Source organism: Anopheles arabiensis, chromosome 2 (assembly GCF_016920715.1).
Source record: "Anopheles arabiensis isolate DONGOLA chromosome 2, AaraD3, whole genome shotgun sequence".
NCBI classification, from domain to species: Eukaryota; Metazoa; Arthropoda; class Insecta; order Diptera; family Culicidae; genus Anopheles; species Anopheles arabiensis.
This window is the reverse complement of record NC_053517.1, coordinates 35,157,059-35,169,229: the sequence shown is the minus strand read 5'-3', so window position 1 is coordinate 35,169,229 and position 12,171 is coordinate 35,157,059. Positions and strand designations below refer to the sequence as shown.

At 43.0% G+C, this 12,171-nt stretch overlaps 1 protein-coding gene across 2 annotated transcripts in view; it reads right to left on the bottom strand.

The window, feature by feature from the left end:
* LOC120895166 (synapsin) overlaps nt 1-12,171 on the bottom strand; it is a 43,920-nt gene that overhangs the window by 31,107 nt on the left and 642 nt on the right. The window contains exons 2-5 of one of the 2 annotated variants that reach the window (XM_040298272.1): nt 11,844-12,080; nt 3,774-3,866; nt 3,161-3,582; nt 383-459 (exon numbers count right to left, since the gene is read on the bottom strand). The gene's annotated coding sequence lies outside the window, so the exon portion shown is untranslated. Of the gene's footprint in view, nt 1-382; nt 460-3,160; nt 3,583-3,773; nt 3,867-11,843; nt 12,081-12,171 lie in introns of those variants that run through there. The other variant, XM_040298281.1, reaches the window with a different exon arrangement.

Genomic DNA, 12,171 nt, shown 5'->3' with positions numbered 1-12,171 from the left:
AGTATAGTGCAACATTTTTTTTCTTCTTTCTAAAACGAATCTAATTGGCCAATGTCCGGAAGCAACAACTGGACAAACGACGATTCGCCGGTTAAATCAGTACCAACGTAAATCGCAATCTAATGCCATATAAACATGACTGCAGGAGATGATCTAAATGAGAGCCAACATAATTTCGATGCAATGCAATTTGGGATGAGTGAAGGAAAGGGAAGACATGGTTCGAATCTAGGAGAGACTAAGCTTAATGAAAACGACGAAACGAAAGAAAAGGGGGTTCGGGAAGATGTAGATGGATAAGAGTGAACTAGCATGAGCTACGGGGTAAAGCAGCGAATCGAGTGGTACTGGTACAGGTGGCCGCAACCGCGACGCTACTTACCGGCGCTTCAGGAAATTAACATTGCTGGTGAAGCTACTCTTGAAACTTGCGAAAGACAGTGTGCCGGCTTGTGGATCCTGCGTTTGAACAATCCAACGGTGGGAGTGGATCCGAAGAATGAAACATAAAGAAACACAGGTTAGAATATATTGATGCAGCGGCGTGAGAGAAGGATTAAAATGTATGGTACGATGATGAAACAGGTGAGTAAAGCGCAAGGAAGTTTCTAGAGCTAACTGGGCAGATGTGTTGCTATTCAAAGCAGAGTGCTTGCTGTGTTTTAGCCGCGAAAAAGCCAACCCGTGAGGCGAGAACGTAACGAAAAACCCGGAACGGCTATACGCAGTAGAGGCGAGCTAACTTTGCTAACGTGCTGCCGTCGGGGTTTGGAAAGGGCAAAGTTTAATGCATTTTTCTGCGGTGCTTGGTTAAATGGCGGAGCATGTTCAAAGAGTGTGCTGTGTGCACAGGATGAAGTTTTAATGTAAGCTTTTGCAGGCGACAGGAACAGAGTGCATAATGTGGCTGTGGAAATTATACTACACAAGAAGCTAAAAGAATGATCGAGAGAGAGAACTGCGCCAAGAAGGGAAAATTCAAAGGATGAAAAAGATTCTTGGCCCATGATAAAAGCAAAAGGTTGATGCAAGATTTCCATAAAAGGTAACTTTTAAATTGTTCATTTCATGCGAGTAGCAGCGCTGTTTAGCTTTAATTTTGTTTGTTCCAACTATAACGACGTAAATACTTGGAATTCCGTCGAAAATATTTAATCTACATGCCATGTTTCGATGGCCTTATTGCTTCCGTTTGACATACAATTTGTCGAAATACATGTCTTTATTTTTTCGTGCAATTTAGGCTTCAATTCCATATGACAAATGATCATGTAAATGTTGTGCCACTAGAAAAACTTTCCACTATTCTTTAGTGACATAATGGTTACGGTTAAAATGTACATAATCTATGAAACAAGTGGTAGATTAGTAGTAGAAAAAGGAAAGAAGTATTCATGAGACTATATTGCAAAAAACAAAACGGAATATAATCAAGTCTTATAGGAAGCCGGTCTCGTGGTACAGTCGTCAACTCGTACGACTTAACAACCATGGACAGTACTATCCTGCGTAGGACAGACTATCCTGCTATGGGGAGGACTAATTCATAAGACACTGAAAGTCAACACGATCTCATGAATACACGATGTGTGATTTAGTATGGCAGCATGACGTATACATTATTGCAAACAGTGTAATGACTAACAGAGATAAATAGTTCAAAATTTATTAGGACACTGGACACTAAAATAAACAGTAAGAGCAAAAAGCGTTATATAGCTGACAATATAAGAGATATTTATAGATACTTAATGCACTCGAAGGCACGGAGGTTAATGACCTACGTTGGTAATGCCACCTTTTGACGGGCTCATGCCAACGTACTGTGACAGTGTAGCTTTACATTCGGACCATCCATCCTTTGCTTTTGAAAAGTCATTTATCAAGAACAAACCATCATCTTATTATTCGTCTCTTCGTTTTCGTAAGTCGTTTCGAGAAATCGAGAAACCATTTGTGAGCAAAACTATCCCCACCATGATATAGATACGAGTTTTCAAAGGAAAACGAAAATACGCCCCGAGTTTATCCAGCACTAACAAAATGTGCTAAAAAGTTTCTCTACCCTCCCAAACAAGTGCAATCCATTCGCATGTGAAATGGGCATCGAGAGTGGAAACCTTTTGCACACTGATTCATACCGCACTTCGGTGCTTCACGACATTCAATCGTGTACGTCTGCTGCTTGATTTGAGGCGAACGAGCAAACGAAAAATACACGAACAAAACTTTACCGTACCGCCGCTGCCAGAAAGTTTTAGAGGTTTCATTATTGAATCATCACAAGTATTTGCGAGCATGCATGCGTGCCGTTTGGGCGCGCACGCGTTTGTGTGTGTGTGTTTATGGTTGGTTAAGTGTGTGGGTAGTTTACGGTGGTTTTACCAGCTCGGTTGGCAGTTTGCCCGAAAAAAACATAAACTTTCGCAAGGAAGGAGCAACATTACGGATGAAGCAGTTGTGATGATGCTCCATTTCGTTCGCCCGGAAACTAAACCCAGTTTCGCTAGGAACGGAAATAAAGCACGCAAACGGACGGTGTGGTTCCTGTTGTTAAAGCTAGCACAAGTTTTGCTCAAAAAAAGGAGGAATGTTAAAAGCTAGGATGAATGGAGTCCCATCTTTCAAATGATGATGATGATTATTGTGGAATGATGTAATACATGATAATTGCGAGAATGAAACATAGAACATCGTTTGGCTAATTATAGAAAACTGGCAGCGCTCGGAAGCAAATAAAATAAAGAAGGCGAAGCAGGAAAAGCTCCGTTCACAGCCCAATGGAGAAGCCCGGTACTTCACGGGTGTCGATGATGTTACTCAACAAAGTTGCACTAGTTAGCCGCTTGTGGCCACCCGGCAATACATCCAACGACCGATGATCATGCACCGGACGAACCGGAAACTGTTACTATTAAGCTGCAGGGATAGTTTGTACACATCTAAAGCATCAAAGTAATGGCTCACGCTCTCGCTTGCATATGATTTTACCCTTCCCGAGGCACCAAGCACGCGGCAGTAAGCCGGATGATAGGATGGGACTGTATATGGGAGGCCAGCGTAAACCAAGCATCAGAGAAAGAGACAGACAGTGTGTGTTCGTGTGTTTGTGGATGATGATGCAAAGTTGATACGATGTACGATGGAAAACAATTATTACCTTTGGCGGGGCGCAGATTCGCCCGCACCCAGCGTCAGATATGGCGCTAATATTGAACGGAACGGAACGAAAGTGAAGACAACTACGCTACGCACCCGAGTGGCGGCTTAGTCGAGACTTCCGGCGTGGGTTGTTTGTTTGGTTTTCGTTTGGTGTTGGTGTAGAGTGGCAACGAGAGAACGACCGCTTGTATGTTGCTAGTAACGCACGGGCTGTTACTTGGGCGCTGCCCGACTAGCTGCTGAAGATGGCGGATGAAGAATGTTGTGGTTGGTCGCTTTGTCGTTGGTGGTTGGATAGTTTTCTAAGCACCGAGTAGTACTCTGACGGCTACGGCTGATGATGATGGTGATAACGATGGCAATGGAGTCTCTACTGAGATGCAGTTATAAAGGCTGGGGCGGAGGTTTGATGATGGGTAGCTAAAGTATTAGCCGCAACCGTACCGCAATCGAGGAAGATGAAAGGGACGATAGGAAATGGGTTGTGAAAATTCACGAATAAATCAAAGAGAAAAGGTTTTGTTACAAATGATGCACGTGTGGTACGTGTTGTTATGGATGAATAGGTGAGCGGTTTCATAGAAATAAGGTAATTATGTTGAAATACATACCTTGCTGTATATTAGCTACCTTTAGTGTAGTGCAAGTTATTCGCTCTTTCTGGAAAAGATGACGGTGGCGAAGATACTCGATCTTGGGGAAATCTGAAATGTAAGTTAAACAGAGGAAAAAAGTCCCATTTATATAAAAAACTAAGTGTCTTTTACATTTTTAGCTTTGATGAACGAACCGTGAAAGAAAAGGAAAACCGTTCCTTAAGTCTTAGCTTGCGAAAAATGCTGTATTATCTTGTTTCCTCTCAGTAAACACACACTCACATAAATTCCTCATGCCCTTAAGATATTTCTTCTTTATGTTTATGTTTTTGGTGTGTTTTGTTTTCTTTGTCACTACGAGTTTTTCATTTCCGTCTCGAGCTCTTGGCGTTTTTTCCTTTTTCCCACCGTCTCCCAAAGCTTCTAATGTAGCTGCAAACATTGAAACAGGCAAACGGCAATACCCCGTGCGCCCAGCCCTGATCGGGAGCCCACGTGTGAGGAGGCAATGAAAAATTCATTAGCTTCAGAGTTTGCTCCAAACTGCCTCCGGGGTGGGGGGGTGCGAGTCTTTGACGCAAGCCTTGTCCCGGATTTACGATGAAGCGACGGCCGGATGTTGTGCCCGGTTGTCATCGGAAATGTGTTCATCGACTCGGGGAAGGTTCTTTTCATTTGCACATTTTCAATGCCGGCACTACTGACCTATGCCTTTGGGTGAGCGAAATTTTAGCACAGGCGTTTCTAGATTGATTAAAATAGGATTGATTGGGCAGTGGCACAATCAACGGCACTGAACCGGACGGAGGATTGTTTGTCCGGCTTTGCAAACAGACGCTGAAATACTGGTTTATTAAATTGTAAAGGAAGCATCTCATCAACGTCTGTTTTATGTGGTGCTGGAAAAGCGAACAGCAAGAAAGAGATTGTAGACGTTTATTTGATTTAGAGCAGCTTCATTGCTTTAGATGTAATACAGTTCAAAATGAAACAGAAAATAAATTGTGAGCTGCTTTGAAAAGTGTAAGGCTAAGTTGAAAAGATGCACATCCTTAGACATACTTCAGGTGCATATGTTTTAAACGGAACATCTTGAGAGGGCCTGGATAAGTGTAGCCATCTCAACGTGAAGGACGCTTCCTGAAGAACCCTAGAGGGTATGCTTTAAAGCGGTTGTCGAACGCTGTAAAGCAGAAAGACAGTCAGCATTCTTTATGTTACAGTTGTTATAGTATTGAAGATCACCGCAGTGTCTTTTTCCACCACAAGCCCGACGGAACAGAAACGCTTACTAATGAACAAGGGAAACGCATTTACGGTGTCCTCAATTCTGTAGAACAGCGCTGTGCAAGGTAATCCATCAGCGCTGTAATACGTCAATAGCCCAGGGGATAATTCAATTCCAATTTCGAATTCGGATTCATTCGTGAAGAAAAATCAGCCTCCAATTCTGTATTCACACTGTGTTAGTACGTAAAGAAAGATGGTGTGCTACGTGCCTGCTAGCCGCTGCAAAGGGTCAGCACGGTTTCCTACTGTGAGCTCGAACCGTTATCGTGCGGCAAAGGATGATGCATGCCCTAGTGAGTCAATCTAGGACACAGCGGGACAGTGAGTGATTCTATTTAATTCCCTGTTTGCAGGTTCCGTTTACAACAAGGTCGAACAAGCAGTGCTAAAATAGGAAACAGAACTGTGTGGACTGTGTTTATGCATGTATAATTAAGTCTCGTGTTTAGTGGTGCCGACTGTGTTTGCGCCCAATCGATAGAAACGTTCTTTTGCACACAATATCAACTGCTGGGAAATTTTTATTTGTATTGTAGAGATTTTTGCCAAAGTATGGAGTCATAAGCACTATCATTCCAGCACAGTATTCTATCATACTACTTACTTACATTACCAGTATATTAAGATAGTAATTTCAACATTTTCTTTTTCATGTTTAAATAACACAATATCCTTTTGATGAGTGAGTCACCGGTGTTATCGCTAAAAACTGACTTAAAGCACAGTAGAGTATAAACTAAATCAATATCATTTAGTTTCTCCATCACTGTCACATGATTTTCACGGATTAACATCGATTTGCAATTATCTCACTTCATTGAGACCATAAATATTTGAAAATCGATAAAAAATGTTCATCCTTCTCAGAAAGCTCGCTAAGCATGCTTTGAGATGCTTCACACATCATGAATAGATACCGGATGGAGATGGTACGTTTTTTATTGGCTTCAACATTAACGGGCAAGAACTCGTAAAGCTGGTTATCGCTCTTGGTACTTTTCATTTGGGGTAGGATTTAATAACTGTTCAAGAAAATGAAGGTTAAAAGCTAAAGATAACTGCCTATTTATTGAACAGCTTTATTTAGTTGCGTTTTGAAGAAATAGCATTACAAAACAAGGTTATGGTTATATCATAAGGCCTTTCGGAATGGGCCATCACTTGATTGAGCTCTTTAAAAGTCTTCATTTCTAAGCCAACATTTCCCAGATCTTCCTAACTTTCCTCTAGGATTTAATCTAGCAAAGCGCTACAGGTACAGCTACTCCACGCAGGCAAATAGCTTCCAACAAAGTTTGTTCACCGAGTCTGAAATCGCAGCTCTCGTTCGCACCAGCTATCCTTGCTGACATTCATTCCCTCTGAACGGTAGTCACTTTCAATTAGATTTTAGTGCCAGAGGCTTGAGGCAGATAAATCTCAAGGCGCGATTCGGAGACAAACGGCTGGCGGAAAAAAAAAGATGAACGAGACACGGTAACAAACCATTCAATTTCGTACATTTATTTCCCAGCGGACCGCTTGGACGCACGCAGCTGGGGCTCTCCTTTGCTTTGGATTTGACCGAAAACTTTCGCAATAAGAAAAGTAATATCAATGCGGGAGAGTGATCGAGAGTGACTGGCGGGGTAAGGTGCCACTGCGTTACGTTATCTGGTGTAATGGTGCGAACATCACAACCCCGGAGCGGCTTATCGCGTTTTGCACGACAGGTGACGGAATCCTTTCGCCGTGGAGAGGTGCGTTTTCGTGGAACGATTGAATGAAGCTGGTAGCGGTGAATCAAAGATACGAAGCATCAACAAGGTGAGCGCAACCCAGCGCTAAAAGGGCATCAGGATCATGATTGTTTATTATTTTTCCTTTACAATACTGATGGCCTGCAGGGTAAGATTTGGGTTGTTTTTAAGTCATTAGTTAAGCAGCTGTTTAACAAGGATAAACGATTCATACCACTTACAGTTAAACGGAAACTAGCTTTACAGCCTAAATGATGTTATGTGTGACTCAAGCAGTATTCGATTGTTGTGTACACGTCCTGTGATCCTATGAATTGTTTTACTACTTCCAGTAGATCCTTTTGCGTAAAGAAAACTCTTTATCGATTTTCTGCAACCCGTTCACAGTTTCTTTGAAATATCATCCCCCACTGGCTGAAACTGAAAGCAACCACTGGGTCCGGAGCTGGCGCCCACGATGTAGCGAGGCGCCGGAAAGTCTGTGTAGTTGCAAGAAAGCAACCAACCGTTGCCGTCTTTCAACAGCACAAGCACGCAGCAAAAAGGGACACATCAAGGGTACTACCATCTACCCGAGTGACGGTATAAGTGACACAATTCACACGCCCACAGGAGCTTCGATGGGAATAGCAGCAATCGGACGGTAGCAATCGGTTTGAAGTTTCGGGATGGAGAAGAAAAATTACATCACGCGACACACATTCTACGTGTCTCAGAGGTACACTGTTAAATCGTGGGATTTACATCCAACCGTGTAAAATTGAGCCAATGTTACAGTGTGAACATTTTCTACGCCCTGTGTGCTGGGGCGTTTATATATTTTTGGATGCCATTTATTCACTGCTCATGCTCACGCGCACATGTCAGCGAGCGCCTCTTACTAGTCTGGCTTACAAACGCTTGCTGTCAGATCGCTTTGGTTTGATAAATTTTTGATGTCAAGACAGTGGCAGCATGGAATGTGTGTGCCACCGTACATCCATTCGGCGCTAACGAGAGCTGGCGCAATGTCGTATCAGGTTCTAGTGTCATGAAGCTGATGGCTAACAAATCGATCGTTTGATGGGTCGGTTTTCTCTTTGAGCGCTACGGGACGAAAGAGTGCACGAAAGAGGCTGGTTCGTTATAATGTTTCGTTTTGTAATGTTTGATATAATGGGCCATGAATCAATAAGGGCCACCATTGCGACAGACAGGCAGACAGACCGGTGGAATTCATTTATCTTTCTTGATTTTTGCCTTTTATCCGGCAGTTGTTTTTATCGATTTAGGGTGCATTAAAGAAGCTGTCTCAATGCTCAGGCTGCTTCAATGGATTGTTAACGCGAACACAAATAGAAAACCAGTTGTACCGCTCAAAACGGTAAACCGACTTTCAAAGGGCATAATGCGATCTGTAAATCAGAAATTATTGCAGACACTTCTAGAAAAAAAGAAAATAAGTAACCATTTCTTTGCGGTTTACAGGAGCCGACTAAAGCCGCATTGTTTGCGAGATTCTGATATTAGCTTTCACGCCAACGGCACACCCCGCTCGTACCGGCTTCAAGACAAAAACAAGGAAAACTCTTTCGCAACAATGAATGCGCCAACAAGAATGTAACCTTTCTTTTTCAACGCGCATGTGTGCGTGTGTGTGTGTATATATGCTTCTCTATATGTAGAGTGTTCTGCGTTGCTATGGTGCAGACAGACAGAAAATATGCTCTGGGGCTTATGTTTTTTTTTTCTTCTTCTGTTTGTTTGCCAGCTCTTTCGACCAAGTTTTGAGACAGCAATAAGCGATTTTACGGGTTTGCTGCGGGTGTCCTTCGGGTTTCGGTTCGCTCCAATGCTAAACCACAAATTGCCGTTTTATTGCGGTTGATATGTGTGTGTGTGTATGGCTGTGTGTATTTCAGATTTTATTTTTCACAAACCCCTTTTTCTATTGACTCATTGTTTGCGTTCGAACGGGACGGAGGAGCGTCTGTTTTGTTCGTTTCTTTGCAAGCTAATTGGAAAAGCTTAAGCAGGAGAAAAGTATTTAGCTCAACTTAGCGCAATAATTGTTTCCCACCCCCTGCGGGACCCACGTACGGGCGAAAGATGATAGGCTTAACACGAAACGCCGTGTTCCATTACGCCATACACTTAGTTTAACGCTGTTGCGATGCGATAAATTTGTTATGAAGGTTTCTGTTGCCGCATAATGTTTATCCTGTCACGATGACAAATGAATCAAATTGTACTGATTGATGAAAGAGAAAAGGGATGCTAGAGAAGGTGGCAGTGTCAACCAAATCAGGCAAGAAATGTCCACATCACTTTTTTTTTGGTTATGATGAAAATCACTCTTTATCCGCCTGTCATATTACCAGCGTGCAGCTTTTAAATAATTTATGTCACAACTCAGATAGAAGTAATGTTTTATTACAACGCCAATATTGGTTTAGTAATTAAACGGTGTGAAGGTGTTATGAATAATTACCAAGCATCAATAGCAGCGTGCTGAAGTGTTTGAAGGTATTCATTGCATTTGTAGGGCTTCTTTTCGGTAACGGGCATGGTTAGTATATTTCCGCTTGACATGATTCTTCATCCACATGATTCCACAAAATGTGTAACGATATATTGTTGGGACATTAAAAAAACAAAATACCATCTCAACCGATGTGGCTAGGCATGTACCATGAAAATGGCTCGCTAGAGCACAAATATTTGTGATCTTGAAATTCCATTTGCGGTATTTCACCGCCAGACATATTTCATTCGGAAACGCAAATATGAGTGGAGTGTTTTTTTTGCTTCCTATTCCTACAGATTGCTTCCTAGCTTCCCGGATAAAATGGATCCATCGTGACTGGAAGCAAAAACTGAATAAGCTAATACAGCTTCATTCCGAATGGTTGAAATTGTAAAAGACAATAAACAAGTAAGGACTTAACTACAGTTTGTTTTCAATCTAATAGTTAAAGAATTCTGTTTTTGGAGACATCAATGGACTAAAAACACTCAATTGAATCTTCAGCACCCAAATGACGCGCAAAATGCAAAAGGACATAAAAAGGAGAAGCTTGATAAAGTTTATCTACAGTTTATCTACATATTTATAGTATCAAGTCAGAGAGCAAGTTCGTCAAAGATTTACGACATAATTTACGATCCACCGTTAAGCCAAATCCATCCCCTCGCAAAACTACGTCCAATATTCACAAATTAACGATGATTTACAGCACTTTTTGCTCGATTCGCACATTCCATCACCGACGCCAGATGAAAGCATGAAAGCTCCCCTTCTCCTTCTGCATTCTTTTGCAAAACCATTGCAACAGTATATTCTAGATCCTGTTTCAGCTGCTCTGTACACACCGAGAGAAAACTCAATCATAAAGCTTACACACATTTACACCGTATAGCGCAGTTCGATCGCCACAAGACACAGCCGGGATAGGGAAGGGTGTTGTTTTTTCAAGCGCAACAAAAAGAGAAATCCGAGTCTTCGTCCTTTTTCCCACCCCGTCCCATCCGGAGACTCCCATCAGCTACCCAAGCTACCCACTGAGGGTGTTACGTAAGTGTCGGCATTTTGCCGTACACGTGAGGACGTTTTCCCAATTCGGCGAGGATGCGAGAACGTGTTGTCACAGGCGGGACGCTATAGTGGTGTGAGTGTGTTGGATTGCCTCGGGGCCAGGATATATACTTGATCCAGTTAGCACCCTTGTGCGCTGTGCTGTGCTTCACGGCTTGGGATGTTTTATTTTTTGCTGTCGGGATGGCTGTATTAGCTACCAGTAGGGCGTTTTTTGAACGAATTAAAATCCAACCGTACAGCTCCGGGTTGTGGGAAGAAATAATTTTGGTACGCTTCTACAACACCTTTCTGCGTTTCCATCGACGTCGCCGTTGGCAGCCTATAATCCCATTTTCCCATCCAATGCAAACATCCGAGAGAAACTGAGATGCGGTCTCATTAGCAGGAGAGAATTGTAGCGTTTGTTGGGCTGTACGATGGAAAGAGAAAGTGAGTGGTACAAAGCGATCCCTCTCTCGCTCGAAAAAGAAAAAAAAGGATGAGGGTTGCGGTTGTGGGTGGATGAATTCTGGACGCCAAAGAACTTTGAGTGGCGTTCCGCTAGGCGTTACAACCGATTAGAGTTTCAACCAGTGGGTTTAACCTCATGCCAGGGGAAGGAAAGCTTTCTTTTACCCAAACCGTAAAATAATCAATGTTGTGAAATAAATGTAATAAAAAATGAATCCAGGAAGGATAATTTTCATCGATAGCTTTAGCTATTACGGTCATTTTCGATTGCCCTTAGCAGAAAGCTACGAAACTGTGAAGCTCATTGCACTGTTACACCCTCCAGGAAAAGCGTGAACCCTCTCTTTCAAACCATTCCCGGTCGGGAGAAGCAGTTGAAAACGGAAGGAAACAGCTCCCCGTTTCGTTTGTTACTCGAGACAAACACACCGCACGACCGAAGGAAAAAAAATCAGGTCATCAACGGGCTAGCTTTTCCGGCATGCGAGAACAAAGTTTTCTGCTCCCGCCACTCCCCCAGGAAAAGTTGCTGCTCAAGCTAAATGTGCGCAAAAGGGATGGCGTACCGGGACGCCCAGGATCCGGGACGAATGCATGACCGCAAAAAAGAGACAGGGAATCCAAAAGCCCCCCTCCTTTCACTGAAGCGAACGTGCCCCCGGATAACGCAGCGTTACTTGCTGAATGGAAACGCTGTTCAATGGGAAATTTGAATGAAAAATTACGCTACTTCCTGTTACGCCAGTAGCACACGCACGCAGTTTTTCATGCATGTGTTTTTTTTTGTTCCTTACTCAATGCAAAAGTACAAAGGAAAACGGGCTTTTTTCTAGTTTTCAATATCGATACATAGAACACAATTCTGCCCTAAGCAGGGACTCATCGGGGCTGGTACACTAATTTCACATAACGAACTTTTCACATGGGTCACATGGGTCCGTCGGTCGGGGTTGTTGGTCGAAGAGATGTACGCGTACATACACACACACACACTCTCACGCATGCTTATACACTCCTACACACACTTACCTGCGTTTGTGGTTGGAATAGAATGGGGGGTTTGCTTGGGCTTTCCTCACGTTTCACCCGCTTCTCGTCAAGTCGACTCGGTGGATGAAGAACCAGTCGCTTATCGTCGCTTTTTTCCTGATGCTGGAATCGAGTTAAATCGATTACCAAACTCGCAAGCTCGCTAGCTCAACTTTATTTGCACGTATTTTCACTGCACAGCGACACTGTGTGCCACACTGAACGAATTTTTCACACCTGCAACGGAAAAGCGCACAAGCAAAGATTGGACAGACTTTCACTGATAGTTGAGATTGAGCGCACACATGAACGGAGCCGACGAACGCGC